The sequence below is a fragment of the Ipomoea nil genome, unplaced genomic scaffold, assembly GCF_001879475.1.
Source record: "Ipomoea nil cultivar Tokyo-kokei standard unplaced genomic scaffold, Asagao_1.1 scaffold2528, whole genome shotgun sequence".
Classification (NCBI taxonomy): Eukaryota; Viridiplantae; Streptophyta; class Magnoliopsida; order Solanales; family Convolvulaceae; genus Ipomoea; species Ipomoea nil.
The window spans coordinates 1,513-17,423 of record NW_017618956.1 but is presented as its reverse complement, the minus strand read 5'-3'; the positions used below and the strand labels follow the sequence as shown (position 1 = coordinate 17,423).

Sequence of the window (15,911 nt, the reverse complement as noted above, 5' to 3'; positions counted from 1 at the left end):
GAATGAGAGATGGCTTTATGAATAATATAATGATTAAATTTGTTGATAAACATTTGTTTTAAAATTAACAGTATTTTTAAAATACAAAAAAAAGACACATTAAACTGTCGTAAAATTAATAATTTTATTAATGAAAACAATTTATATTGAGTGTTTAAATTGCAATGCATATCTTAAAAGATAATAGTCGAATAACATATTGACCTACTAAATTATCAATGCTTATATTGCGGAGTCATGGATCATGATTACTTAGTAAGATAAACAATTTACAAGTTTGTTTTTAGTATTTAAGTTTGTTTGAGAGTGGAAGTCTAGAAATATTTATATCGGAGGAAACCGCCGAACATATAATGCTGGAAAAAATATATTAAAATGGCATATTAAGTGCTATTTTGTGGTAAAAGTATCAGTGTGGTCCAGTTTCGATTTGGGTCGGTTCAAAGTGGATTCGGGTTCTACGTAGTGAGACGAAGAGTGATATATGTACGCTCAAAACGGATAATCGGTGAATGAGATATTGATTCTCAAAGTAGACCAATTTGAGTTGGAAACGTGAAGAGAAAAAGCTTGGAGTTGCTATTGTCCCACATTGGTTTGGGAAGTGGATTTGCACCACTATTTGTACAAGAGCTCTTCTAAGGCTTCTTAATTTGTATAGCATAGAGGCTCTCTCTCTCGCGTAGGAGGGGTGTGCAAATCAAAACCCAATCTGAGTAAATGAAGGTTTGAACTTGTGTAGGGATACCCTATTATAACCCCATCACTAATCACACACTTCATGTGGTGGTATTCCCTTATATTGTAGGATTATTATTTGATTTTTCCAACGAAATATCCGACAATTGGACAAGTATGGATACCCTATTATAACCCCATCACTAATCAAGCACTTCTTGTGGTGCTATTTCCTTATTTTGTAGGATAACCACATCACTATTCCCTTATTTTGTAGGGGATTATTATTGGTTTTACCAACGAAATGTCCCAAATTGGACAAGTAGGGATACCCTATTATAACCCCATCACTAGACACACTTCACATGGTCTATTCCCTTATTTTGTAGGAGCGGCATGCCACCAAAATGGTGGAGTAATTATGCATTCGCCCACCCTGGGCTCGAACCAGGACCACAAGGTTAAGAGCCTTGCGCTCTACCAACTGAGCTAGACGGGCAAGTAGTAGTTCATATTTAATATTGGTATTACAATCGAGGCTACAATTATTGAAAATTAATTTACAAGTTACACAATTGAATGAGAGATGGCTTTATTAATAATATACTGATTAAATTTGTTGATAAACATGAAAATTATACAATATTTTTAAAATACAAAAAGACACATTAAACTGTCGCAAAATTAATAATTTTATTAATGAAAACAATTTATATTGAGTGTTTAAATTGCAATGCATATCTTAAAAGATAATAGTCGAATAACATTTGACCTACTAAATTATCAATGCTTAAATTGCGGAGTCATGGATCATGATTACCTATTAAGATAAACAATTTACAAGTTTGTTTTTAGTATTTAAGTTTGTTTGAGAGTGGAAGTCTAGAAATATTTATATCGGAGGAAACCGCGAACATATAATGCTGGAAAAAATATATTAAAATGGCATATTAAGTGGCTATTTTGTGGTAAAAGTATCAGTGTGGTCCAGTTTCGATTTGGGTCGGTTCAAAGTGGATTCGGGTTCTACGTAGTGAGACGAAGAGATTGATATATTGTACGCTCAAAACGGATAATCGGTGAATGAGATATTGATTCTCAATGTAGACCAATTTGAGTTGGAAACGTGAAGGGAAAAAGCTTGGGAGTAGCTTTAGTCCCACATTGGTTTGGGAAGTGGATTTGCACCACTATTTGTACAATAGCTCTTCTAAGGCTTCTTGATTTGTATAGCATAGAGGCTCTCTCTCCCGCGTAGGAGGGGTGTGCAAATCAAAACCCAATCTGAGTAAATGAAGGTTTGAACTTGTGTAGGGATACCCTATTATAACCCATAACTAATCACACACTTCATGTGGTGGTATTCCCTTATTTTGTAGGATTATTATTGGATTTTTCCAACGAAATATCTGACAATTGGAAAAGTATGGATACCCTATTATAACCCATCACTAATCAAGCACTTCTTGTGGTGCTATTCCCTTGTTTTGTAGGATAACCACATCACTAATCACACACTTCTTGTGGTGCTATTCCCTTATTTTGTAGGGGATTATTATTGGGTTTTACCAAAGAAATGTCCCAGAATTGGACAAGTAGGGATACCCTATTATAACCCCATCAATAGAGACACACTTTACATGGTCTATTTCCCTTATTTTGTAGGAGCGGCATGCCACCAAAATGGTGGAATAATTGTGCATTTGGCCGACCCTAGGGCTCAAACCCAGGACCACAAGGTTAAGAGCCTTGCGCTCTGCCAACTGAGCTAGACGGGCAAGTAGTTGTTCATATTTAATATTGGTATTACAATCGAGGCTACAATTATAGAAAATTTATTTACAAGTTACACAATTGAATGAGAGATGGCTTTATGAATAATATAATGATTAAATTTGTTGATAAACATTTGTTTTAAAATTAAACAGTATTTTTAAAATACAAAAAAAGACACATTAAACTGTCGTAAAATTAATAATTTTATTAATGAAAACAATTTATATTGAGTGTTTAAATTGCAATGCATATCTTAAAAGATAATAGTCCGAATAACATATTGACCTACTAAATTATCAATGCTTATATTGGCGGAGTCATGGATCATGATTACTTAGTAAGATAAACAATTTACAAGTTTGTTTTTAGTATTTAAGTTTGTTTGAGAGTGGAAGTCTAGAAATATTTATATCGGAGGAAACCGCCGAACATATAATGCTGGAAAAAATATATTAAAATGGCATATTAAGTTGCTATTTTGTGGTAAAAGTATCAGTGTGGTCCAGTTTCGATTTGGGTCGGTTCAAAGTGGATTCGGGTTCTACGTAGTGAGACGAAGAGTGATATATTGTACGCTCAAAACGGATAATCGGTGAATGAGATATTGATTCTCAAAGTAGACCAATTTGAGTTGGAAACGTGAAGAGAAAAAGCTTGGGAGTTGCTATTGTCCCACATTGGTTTGGGAAGTGGATTTGCACCACTATTTGTACAAGAGCTCTTCTAAGGCTTCTTAATTTGTATAGCATAGAGGCTCTCTCTCTCGCGTAGGAGGGGTGTGCAAATCAAAACCCAATCTGAGTAAATGAAGGTTTGAACTTGTGTAGGGATACCCTATTATAACCCCATCACTAATCACACACTTCATGTGGTGGTATTCCCTTATATTGTAGGATTATTATTTGATTTTTCCAACGAAATATCCGACAATTGGACAAGTATGGATACCCTATTATAACCCCATCACTAATCAAGCACTTCTTGTGGTGCTATTTCCTTATTTTGTAGGATAACCACATCACTATTCCCTTATTTTGTAGGGGATTATTATTGGGTTTTACCAACGAAATGTCCCACAAATGGACAAGTAGGGATACCCCTATTATAACCCCATCACTAGTCACACACTTCACATGAGTCTATTCCCTTATTTTGTAGGAGCGGCATGCCACCAAAATGGTGGAGTAATTATGCATTCGCCCACCCTGGGGCTCGAACCCAGGACCACAAGGTTAAGAGCCTTGCGCTCTACCAACTGAGCTAGACGAGCAAGTAGTAGTTCATATTTAATATTGGTATTACAATCGAGGCTACAATTATTGAAAATTAATTTACAAGTTACACAATTGAATGAGAGATGGCTTTATTAATAATATACTGATTAAATTTGTTGATAAACATGAAAATTATACAATATTTTTAAAATACAAAAAGACACATTAAACTGTCGCAAAATTAATAATTTTATTAATGAAAACAATTTATATTGAGTGTTTAAATTGCAATGCATATCTTAAAAGATAATAGTCGAATAACATTTGACCTACTAAATTATCAATGCTTAAATTGCGGAGTCATGGATCATGATTACCTATTAAGATAAACAATTTACAAGTTTGTTTTTAGTATTTAAGTTTGTTTGAGAGTGGAAGTCTAGAAATATTTATATCGGAGGAAACCGGCGAACATATAATGCTGGAAAAAATATATTAAAATGGCATATTAAGTGGCTATTTTGTGGTAAAAGTATCAGTGTGGTCCAGTTTCGATTTGGGTCGGTTCAAAGTGGATTCGGGTTCTACGTAGTGAGACGAAGAGATTGATATATTGTACGCTCAAAACGGATAATCGGTGAATGAGATATTGATTCTCAATGTAGACCAATTTGAGTTGGAAACGTGAAGGGAAAAAGCTTGGGAGTAGCTTTAGTCCCACATTGGTTTGGGAAGTGGATTTTGCACCACTATTTGTACAATAGCTCTTCTAAGGCTTCTTGATTTGTATAGCATAGAGGCTCTCTCTCCCGCGTAGGAGGGGTGTGCAAATCAAACCCAATCTGAGTAAATGAAGGTTTGAACTTGTGTAGGGATACCCTATTATAACCCCATAACTAATCACACACTTCATGTGGTGGTATTCCCTTATTTTGTAGGATTATTATTGGATTTTTCCAACGAAATATCTGACAATTAGGAAAAGTATGGATACCCTATTATAACCCCATCACTAATCAAGCACTTCTTGTGGTGCTATTCCCTTGTTTTGTAGGATAACCACATCACTAATCACACACTTCTTGTGGTGCTATTCCCTTATTTTGTAGGGGATTATTATTGGGTTTTTACCAAACGAAATGTCCCAGAATTGGACAAGTAGGGATACCCTATTATAACCCCATCAATAGAGACACACTTTACATGGTCTATTCCCTTATTTTGTAGGAGCGGCATGCCACCAAAATGGTGGAATAATTGTGCATTTGCCGACCCTAGGGCTCAAACCCAGGACCACAAGGTTAAGAGCCTTGCGCTCTGCCAACTGAGCTAGACGGGGCAAGTAGTTGTTCATATTTAATATTGGTATTACAATCGAGGCTACAATTATAGAAAATTTATTTACAAGTTACACAATTGAATGAGAGATGGCTTTATGAATAATATAATGATTAAATTTGTTGATAAACATTTGTTTTAAAATTAAACAGTATTTTTAAAATACAAAAAAAAGACACATTAAACTGTCGTAAAATTAATAATTTTATTAATGAAAACAATTTATATTGAGTGTTTAAATTGCAATGCATATCTTAAAAGATAATAGTCGAATAACATATTGACCTACTAAATTATCAATGCTTATATTGCGGAGTCATGGATCATGATTACTTAGTAAGATAAACAATTTACAAGTTTGTTTTTAGTATTTAAGTTTGTTTGAGAGTGGAAGTCTAGAAATATTTATATCGGAGGAAACCGCCGAACATATAATGCTGGAAAAAATATATTAAAATGGCATATTAAGTTGCTATTTTGTGGTAAAAGTATCAGTGTGGTCCAGTTTCGATTTGGGTCGGTTCAAAGTGGATTCGGGTTCTACGTAGTGAGACGAAGAGTGATATATTGTACGCTCAAAACGGATAATCGGTGAATGAGATATTGATTCTCAAAGTAGACCAATTTGAGTTGGAAACGTGAAGAGAAAAAGCTTGGGAGTTGCTATTGTCCCACATTGGTTTGGGAAGTGGATTTGCACCACTATTTGTACAAGAGCTCTTCTAAGGCTTCTTAATTTGTATAGCATAGAGGCTCTCTCTCTCGCGTAGGAGGGGTGTGCAAATCAAAACCCAATCTGAGTAAATGAAGGTTTGAACTTGTGTAGGGATACCCTATTATAACCCCATCACTAATCACACACTTCATGTGGTGGTATTCCTTATATTGTAGGATTATTATTTGATTTTTCCAACGAAATATCCGACAATTGGACAAGTATGGATACCCTATTATAACCCCATCACTAATCAAGCACTTCTTGTGGTGCTATTTCCTTATTTTGTAGGATAACCACATCACTATTCCCTTATTTTGTAGGGGATTATTATTGGGTTTTACCAACGAAATGTCCCACAAATTGGACAAGTAGGGATACCCCTATTATAACCCCATCACTAGTCACACACTTCACATGGTCTATTCCTTATTTTGTAGGAGCGGCATGCCACCAAATGGTGGAGTAATTATGCATTCGCCCACCCTTGGGGCTCGAACCCAGGACCACAAGGTTAAGAGCCTTGCGCTCTACCAACTGAGCTAGACGAGCAAGTAGTAGTTCATATTTAATATTGGTATTACAATCGAGGCTACAATTATTGAAAATTAATTTACAAGTTACACAATTGAATGAGAGATGGCTTTATTAATAATATACTGATTAAATTTGTTGATAAACATGAAAATTATACAATATTTTTAAAATACAAAAAGACACATTAAACTGTCGCAAAATTAATAATTTTATTAATGAAAACAATTTATATTGAGTGTTTAAATTGCAATGCATATCTTAAAAGATAATAGTCGAATAACATTTGACCTACTAAATTATCAATGCTTAAATTGCGGAGTCATGGATCATGATTACCTATTAAGATAAACAATTTACAAGTTTGTTTTTAGTATTTAAGTTTGTTTGAGAGTGGAAGTCTAGAAATATTTATATCGGAGGAAACCGGCGAACATATAATGCTGGAAAAAATATATTAAAATGGCATATTAAGTGGCTATTTTGTGGTAAAAGTATCAGTGTGGTCCAGTTTCGATTTGGGTCGGTTCAAAGTGGATTCGGGTTCTACGTAGTGAGACGAAGAGATTGATATATTGTACGCTCAAAACGGATAATCGGTGAATGAGATATTGATTCTCAATGTAGACCAATTTGAGTTGGAAACGTGAAGGGAAAAAGCTTGGGAGTAGCTTTAGTCCCACATTGGTTTGGGAAGTGGATTTGCACCACTATTTGTACAATAGCTCTTCTAAGGCTTCTTGATTTGTATAGCATAGAGGCTCTCTCTCCCGCGTAGGAGGGGTGTGCAAATCAAAACCCAATCTGAGTAAATGAAGGTTTGAACTTGTGTAGGGATACCCTATTATAACCCCATAACTAATCACACACTTCATGTGGTGGTATTCCCTTATTTTGTAGGATTATTATTGGATTTTTCCAACGAAATATCTGACAATTGGAAAAGTATGGATACCCTATTATAACCCCATCACTAATCAAGCACTTCTTGTGGTGCTATTCCCTTGTTTTGTAGGATAACCACATCACTAATCACACACTTCTTGTGGTGCTATTCCCTTATTTTGTAGGGGATTATTATTGGGTTTTACCAAAGAAATGTCCCAGAATTGGACAAGTAGGGATACCCTATTATAACCCCATCAATAGAGACACACTTTACATGGTCTATTCCCTTATTTTGTAGGAGCGGGCATGCCACCAAAATGGTGGAATAATTGTGCATTTGCCCGACCCTAGGGCTCAAACCCAGGACCACAAGGTTAAGAGCCTTGCGCTCTGCCAACTGAGCTAGACGGGGCAAGTAGTTGTTCATATTTAATATTGGTATTACAATCGAGGCTACAATTATAGAAAATTTATTTACAAGTTACACAATTGAATGAGAGATGGCTTTATGAATAATATAATGATTAAATTTGTTGATAAACATTTGTTTTAAAATTAAACAGTATTTTTAAAATACAAAAAAAAGACACATTAAACTGTCGTAAAATTAATAATTTTATTAATGAAAACAATTTATATTGAGTGTTTAAATTGCAATGCATATCTTAAAAGATAATAGTCGAATAACATATTGACCTACTAAATTATCAATGCTTATATTGCGGAGTCATGGATCATGATTACTTAGTAAGATAAACAATTTACAAGTTTGTTTTTTAGTATTTAAGTTTGTTTGAGAGTGGAAGTCTAGAAATATTTATATCGGAGGAAACCGCCGAACATATAATGCTGGAAAAAATATATTAAAATGGCATATTAAGTTGCTATTTTGTGGTAAAAGTATCAGTGTGGTCCAGTTTCGATTTGGGTCGGTTCAAAGTGGATTCGGGTTTACGTAGTGAGACGAAGAGTGATATATTGTACGCTCAAAACGGATAATCGGTGAATGAGATATTGATTCTCAAAGTAGACCAATTTGAGTTGGAAACGTGAAGAGAAAAAGCTTGGGAGTTGCTATTGTCCCACATTGGTTTGGGAAGTGGATTTGCACCACTATTTGTACAAGAGCTCTTCTAAGGCTTCTTATTTGTATAGCATAGAGGCTCTCTCTCTCGCGTAGGAGGGGTGTGCAAATCAAAACCCAATCTGAGTAAATGAAGGTTTGAACTTGTGTAGGGATACCCTATTATAACCCATCACTAATCACACACTTCATGTGGTGGTATTCCCTTATATTGTAGGATTATTATTTGATTTTTCCAACGAAATATCCGACAATTGGACAAGTATGGATACCCTATTATAACCCCATCACTAATCAAGCACTTCTTGTGGTGCTATTTCCTTATTTTGTAGGATAACCACATCACTATTCCCTTATTTTGTAGGGGATTATTATTGGGTTTTACCAACGAAATGTCCCACAAATGGACAAGTAGGGATACCCCTATTATAACCCATCACTAGTCACACACTTCACATAGGTCTATTCCCTTATTTTGTAGGAGCGGCATGCCACCAAAATGGTGGAGTAATTATGCATTCGCCCACCTGGGGCTCGAACCCAGGACCACAAGGTTAAGAGCCTTGCGCTCTACCAACTGGAGCTAGACGGCAAGTAGTAGTTCATATTTAATATTGGTATTACAATCGAGGCTACAATTATTGAAAATTAATTTACAAGTTACACAATTGAATGAGAGATGGCTTTATTAATAATATACTGATTAAATTTGTTGATAAACATGAAAATTATACAATATTTTTAAAATACAAAAAGACACATTAAACTGTCGCAAAATTAATAATTTTATTAATGAAAACAATTTATATTGAGTGTTTAAATTGGCAATGCATATCTTAAAAGATAATAGTCGAATTAACATTTGACCTACTAAATTATCAATGCTTAAATTGGCGGAGTCATGGGATCATGATTACCTATTAAGATAAACAATTTACAAGTTTGTTTTTAGTATTTAAGTTTGTTTGAGAGTGGAAGTCTAGAAATATTTATATCGGAAGGAAACCGGCCGAACATATAATGCTGGAAAAAATATATTAAAATGGCATATTAAAGTGGCTATTTTGTGGTAAAAGTATCAGTGTGGTCCAGTTTCGATTTGGGTCGGTTCAAAGTGGATTCGGGTTCTACGTAGTGAGACGAAGAGATTGATATATTGTACGCTCAAAACGGATAATCGGTGAATGAGATATTGATTCTCAATGTAGACCAATTTGAGTTGGAAACGTGAAGGGAAAAAGCTTGGGAGTAGCTTTAGTCCCACATTGGTTTGGGAAGTGGATTTGCACCACTATTTGTACAATAGCTCTTCTAAGGCTTCTTGATTTGTATAGCATAGAGGCTCTCTCTCCCGCGTAGGAGGGGTGTGCAAATCAAAAACCCAATCTGAGTAAATGAAGGTTTGAACTTGTGTAGGGATACCCTATTATAACCCCATAACTAATCACACACTTCATGTGGTGGTATTCCCTTATTTTGTAGGATTATTATTGGATTTTTCCAACGAAATATCTGACAATTGGAAAAGTATGGATACCCTATTATAACCCATCACTAATCAAGCACTTCTTGTGGTGCTATTCCCTTGTTTTGTAGGATAACCACATCACTAATCACACACTTCTTGTGGTGCTATTCCCTTATTTTGTAGGGGATTATTATTGGGTTTTACCAACGAAATGTCCCAGAATTGGACAAGTAGGGATACCCTATTATAACCCCATCAATAGAGACACACTTTACATGGTCTATTCCCTTATTTTGTAGGAGCGGCATGCCACCAAAATGGTGGAATAATTGTGCATTTGCCCACCCTAGGGCTCAAACCCAGGACCACAAGGTTAAGAGGCCTTGCGCTCTGCCAACTGAGCTAGACGGGCAAGTAGTTGTTCATATTTAATATTGGTATTACAATCGAGGCTACAATTATAGAAAATTTATTTACAAGTTACACAATTGAATGAGAGATGGCTTTATGAATAATATAATGATTAAATTTGTTGATAAACATTTGTTTTAAAATTAAACAGTATTTTTAAAATACAAAAAAAAGACACATTAAACTGTCGTAAAATTAATAATTTTATTAATGAAAACAATTTATATTGAGTGTTTAAATTGCAATGCATATCTTAAAAGATAATAGTCGAATAACATATTGACCTACTAAATTATCAATGCTTATATTGCGGAGTCATGGATCATGATTACTTAGTAAGATAAACAATTTACAAGTTTGTTTTTAGTATTTAAGTTTGTTTTGAGAGTGGAAGTCTAGAAATATTTATATCGGAGGAAACCGCCGAACATATAATGCTGGAAAAAATATATTAAAATGGCATATTAAGTTGCTATTTTGTGGTAAAAGTATCAGTGTGGTCCAGTTTCGATTTGGGTCGGTTCAAAGTGGATTCGGGTTCTACGTAGTGAGACGAAGAGTGATATATTGTACGCTCAAAACGGATAATCGGTGAATGAGATATTGATTCTCAAAGTAGACCAATTTGAGTTGGAAACGTGAAGAGAAAAAGCTTGGGAGTTGCTATTGTCCCACATTGGTTTGGGAAGTGGATTTGCACCACTATTTGTACAAGAGCTCTTCTAAGGCTTCTTAATTTGTATAGCATAGAGGCTCTCTCTCTCGCGTAGGAGGGGTGTGCAAATCAAAACCCAATCTGAGTAAATGAAGGTTTGAACTTGTGTAGGGATACCCTATTATAACCCCATCACTAATCACACACTTCATGTGGTGGTATTCCCTTATATTGTAGGATTATTATTTGATTTTTCCAACGAAATATCCGACAATTGGACAAGTATGGATACCCTATTATAACCCCATCACTAATCAAGCACTTCTTGTGGTGCTATTTCCTTATTTTGTAGGATAACCACATCACTATTCCCTTATTTTGTAGGGGATTATTATTGGGTTTTACCAACGAAATGTCCCACAAATGGACAAGTAGGGATACCCCTATTATAACCCCATCACTAGTCAGACACACTTTCACATAGTCTATTCCTTATTTTGTAGGAGCGGCATGCCACCAAAATGGTGGAGTAATTATGCATTCGCCCACCTGGGGCTCGAACCCAGGACCACAAGGTTAAGAGCCTTGCGCTCTACCAACTGAGCTAGACGGGCAAGTAGTAGTTCATATTTAATATTGGTATTACAATCGAGGCTACAATTATTGAAAATTAATTTACAAGTTACACAATTGAATGAGAGATGGCTTTATTAATAATATACTGATTAAATTTGTTGATAAACATGAAAATTATACAATATTTTTTAAAATACAAAAGACACATTAAACTGTCGCAAAATTAATAATTTTATTAATGAAAACAATTTATATTGAGTGTTTAAATGCAATGCATATCTTAAAAGATAATAGTCGAATAACATTTGACCTACTAAATTATCAATGCTTAAATTGCGGAGTCATGGATCATGATTACCTATTAAGATAAACAATTTACAAGTTTGTTTTTAGTATTTAAGTTTGTTTGAGAGTGGAAGTCTAGAAATATTTATATCGGAGGAAACCGGCGAACATATAATGCTGGAAAAAATATATTAAAATGGCATATTAAGTGGCTATTTTGTGGTAAAAGTATCAGTGTGGTCCAGTTTCGATTTGGGTCGGTTCAAAGTGGATTCGGGTTCTACGTAGTGAGACGAAGAGATTGATATATTGTACGCTCAAAACGGATAATCGGTGAATGAGATATTGATTCTCAATGTAGACCAATTTGAGTTGGAAACGTGAAGGGAAAAAGCTTGGGAGTAGCTTTAGTCCCACATTGGTTTGGGAAGTGGATTTGCACCACTATTTGTACAATAGCTCTTCTAAGGCTTCTTGATTTGTATAGCATAGAGGCTCTCTCTCTCGCGTAGGAGGGGTGTGCAAATCAAAACCCAATCTGAGTAAATGAAGGTTTGAACTTGTGTAGGGATACCCTATTATAACCCCATAACTAATCACACACTTCATGTGGTGGTATTCCCTTATTTTGTAGGATTATTATTGATTTTTCCAACGAAATATCTGACAATTGGAAAAGTATGGATACCCTATTATAACCCCATCACTAATCAAGCACTTCTTGTGGTGCTATTCCCTTGTTTTGTAGGGATAACCACATCACTAATCACACACTTCTTGTGGTGCTATTCCCTTATTTTGTAGGGGATTATTATTGGGTTTTACCAACGAAATGTCCCAGAATTGGACAAGTAGGGATACCCTATTATAACCCCATCAATAGAGACACACTTTACATGGTCTATTCCCTTATTTTGTAGGAGCGGCATGCCACCAAAATGGTGGAATAATTGTGGCATTTGCCACCCTAGGGCTCAAACCCAGGACCACAAGGTTAAGAGCCTTGCGCTCTGCCAACTGAGCTAGACGGGCAAGTAGTTGTTCATATTTAATATTGGTATTACAATCGAGGCTACAATTATAGAAAAATTTATTTACAAGTTACACAATTGAATGAGAGATGGCTTTATGAATAATATAATGATTAAATTTGTTGATAAACATTTTGTTTTAAAATTAAACAGTATTTTTAAAATACAAAAAAAAGACACATTAAACTGTCGTAAAATTAATAATTTTTATTAATGAAAACAATTTATATTGAGTGTTTAAATTGCAATGCATATCTTAAAAGATAATAGTCGAATAACATATTGACCTACTAAATTATCAATGCTTATATTGCGGAGTCATGGATCATGATTACTTAGTAAGATAAACAATTTACAAGTTTGTTTTTTAGTATTTAAGTTTGTTTGAGAGTGGAAGTCTAGAAATATTTATATCGGAGGAAACCGCCGAACATATAATGCTGGAAAAATATATTAAAATGGCATATTAAGTTGCTATTTTGTGGTAAAAGTATCAGTGTGGTCCAGTTTCGATTTGGGTCGGTTCAAAGTGGATTCGGGTTCTACGTAGTGAGACGAAGAGTGATATATTGTACGCTCAAAACGGATAATCGGTGAATGAGATATTGATTCTCAAAGTAGACCAATTTGAGTTGGAAACGTGAAGAGAAAAAGCTTGGAGTTGCTATTGTCCCACATTGGTTTGGGAAGTGGATTTGCACCACTATTTGTACAAGAGCTCTTCTAAGGCTTCTTAATTTGTATAGCATAGAGGCTCTCTCTCTCGCGTAGGAGGGGTGTGCAAATCAAAACCCAATCTGAGTAAATGAAGGTTTGAACTTGTGTAGGGATACCCTATTATAACCCCATCACTAATCACACACTTCATGTGGTGGTATTTCCTTATATTGTAGGATTATTATTTGATTTTTCCAACGAAATATCCGACAATTGGACAAGTATGGATACCCTATTATAACCCCATCACTAATCAAGCACTTCTTGTGGTGCTATTTCCTTATTTTGTAGGATAACCACATCACTATTCCCTTATTTTGTAGGGATTATTATTGGGTTTTACCAACGAAATGTCCCACAAATGGACAAGTAGGGATACCCTATTATAACCCCATCACTAGTCACACACTTCACATAGTCTATTCCCTTATTTTGTAGGAGCGGCATGCCACCAAAATGGTTGAGTAATTATGCATTCGCCACCTGGGCTCGAACCCAGGACCACAAGGTTAAGAGCCTTGCGCTCTACCAACTGAGCTAGACGGCAAAGTAGTTCATATTTAATATTGGTATTACAATCGAGGCTACAATTATTGAAAATTAATTTACAAGTTACACAATTGAATGAGAGATGGCTTTATTAATAATATACTGATTAAATTTGTTGATAAACATGAAATTATACAATATTTTTAAAATACAAAAAGACACATTAAACTGTCGCAAAATTAATAATTTTATTAATGAAAACAATTTATATTGAGTGTTTAAATTGCAATGCATATCTTAAAAGATAATAGTCGAATAACATTTGACCTACTAAATTATCAATGCTTAAATTGCGGAGTCATGGATCATGATTACCTATTAAGATAAACAATTTACAAGTTTTTTTTAGTATTTAAGTTTGTTTGAGAGTGGAAGTCTAGAAATATTTATATCGGAGGAAACCGCCGAACATATAATGCTGGAAAAAATATATTAAAATGGCATATTAAGTGGCTATTTTTGGGTAAAAGTATCAGTGTGGTCCAGTTTCGATTTTGGGTCGGTTCAAAGTGGATTCGGGTTCTACGTAGTGAGACGAAGAGATTGATATATTGTACGCTCAAAACGGATAATCGGTGAATGAGATATTGATTCTCAATGTAGACCAATTTGAGTTGGAAACGTGAAGGAAAAAGCTTGGGAGTAGCTTTAGTCCCACATTGGTTTGGGAAGTGGATTTGCACCACTATTTGTACAATAGCTCTTCTAAGGCTTCTTGATTTGTATAGCATAGAGGCTCTCTCTCTCGCGTAGGAGGGGTGTGCAAATCAAAACCCAATCTGAGTAAATGAAGGTTTGAACTTGTGTAGGATACCCTATTATAACCCCATAACTAATCACACTTCATGTGGTGGTATTCCCTTATTTTGTAGGATTATTATTGGATTTTTCAACGAAATATCTGACAATGGAAAAGTATGGATACCCTATTATAACCCCATCACTAATCAAGCATCTTGTGGTGCTATTCCCTTGTTTTGTAGATAACCACATCACTAATCACACATTTTTGTGGTGCTATTCCCTTATTTTGTAGGGATTATTATTGGGTTTTACCAACGAAATGTCCAGAATTGGACAAGTAGGGATACCCTATTATAACCCCATCAATAGAGACACACTTTACATGGTCTATTCCCTTATTTTGTAGGAGCGGCATGCCACCAAAATGTGGAATAATTGTGCATTTGCCCACCTAGGGCTCAAACCCAGGACCACAAGGTTAAGGCCTTGCGCTCTGCCAACTGAGCTAGACGGGCAAGTAGTTGTTCATATTTAATATTGGTATTACAATCGAGGCTAAAATTATAGAAAATTTTTTACAAGTTACACAATTGAATGAGAGATGGCTTTATGAATAATATAATGATTAAATTTGTTGATAAACATTGTTTTAAAATTAACATATTTTTAAATACAAAAAAGACACATTAAACTGTCGTAAAATTAATAATTTTATTAATGAAAACAATTTATATTGAGTGTTTAAATTGCAATGCATATCTTAAAAGATAATAGTCGAATAACATATTGACCTACTAAATTATCAATGCTTATATTGCGGAGTCATGGATCATGATTACTTAGTAAGATAAACAATTTACAAGTTTGTTTTTTATTTAAGTTTGTTTGAGAGTGGAAGTCTAGAAATATTTATATCGGAGGAAACCGCCGAACATATAATGCCGGAAAAAATTATTAAAATGGCATATTAAGTTGCTATTTTGTGTAAAAGTATCAGTGTGGTCCAGTTTCGATTTGGGTCGTTCAAAGTGGATTCGGGTTCTACGTAGTGAGACGAAGAGTGATATATTGTACGCTCAAAACGGATAATCGCGTGAATGAGATATTGATTCTCAAAGTAGACCAATTTGAGTTGGAAACGTGAAGAGAAAAAGCTTGGGAGTTGCTATTGTCCCACATTGGTTTGGGAAGTGGATTTGCACCACTATTTGTACAAGAGCTCTTCTAAGGCTTCTTAATTTGTATAGC

General features: G+C 34.9%; 4 non-coding genes across 4 annotated transcripts; all 4 read right to left on the bottom strand.

The window, feature by feature from the left end:
• Window positions 1-1,106: 1,106 nt before the first annotated feature.
• TRNAK-CUU lies at window positions 1,107-1,177 on the bottom strand. Its single transcript has one exon. It is a non-coding gene; the product is annotated as a tRNA-Lys (tRNA).
• Window positions 1,178-3,651: 2,474 nt separating this feature from the next.
• On the bottom strand, window positions 3,652-3,724 carry TRNAK-CUU. Its single transcript has one exon. It is a non-coding gene; the product is annotated as a tRNA-Lys (tRNA).
• Window positions 3,725-6,199: 2,475 nt separating this feature from the next.
• Window positions 6,200-6,273, bottom strand: TRNAK-CUU. The gene has a single exon. It is a non-coding gene; the product is annotated as a tRNA-Lys (tRNA).
• A 5,030-nt stretch (window positions 6,274-11,303) lies between these two features.
• Window positions 11,304-11,375, bottom strand: TRNAK-CUU. Its single transcript has one exon. It is a non-coding gene; the product is annotated as a tRNA-Lys (tRNA).
• Between the last annotated feature and the right edge of the window lie 4,536 nt (window positions 11,376-15,911).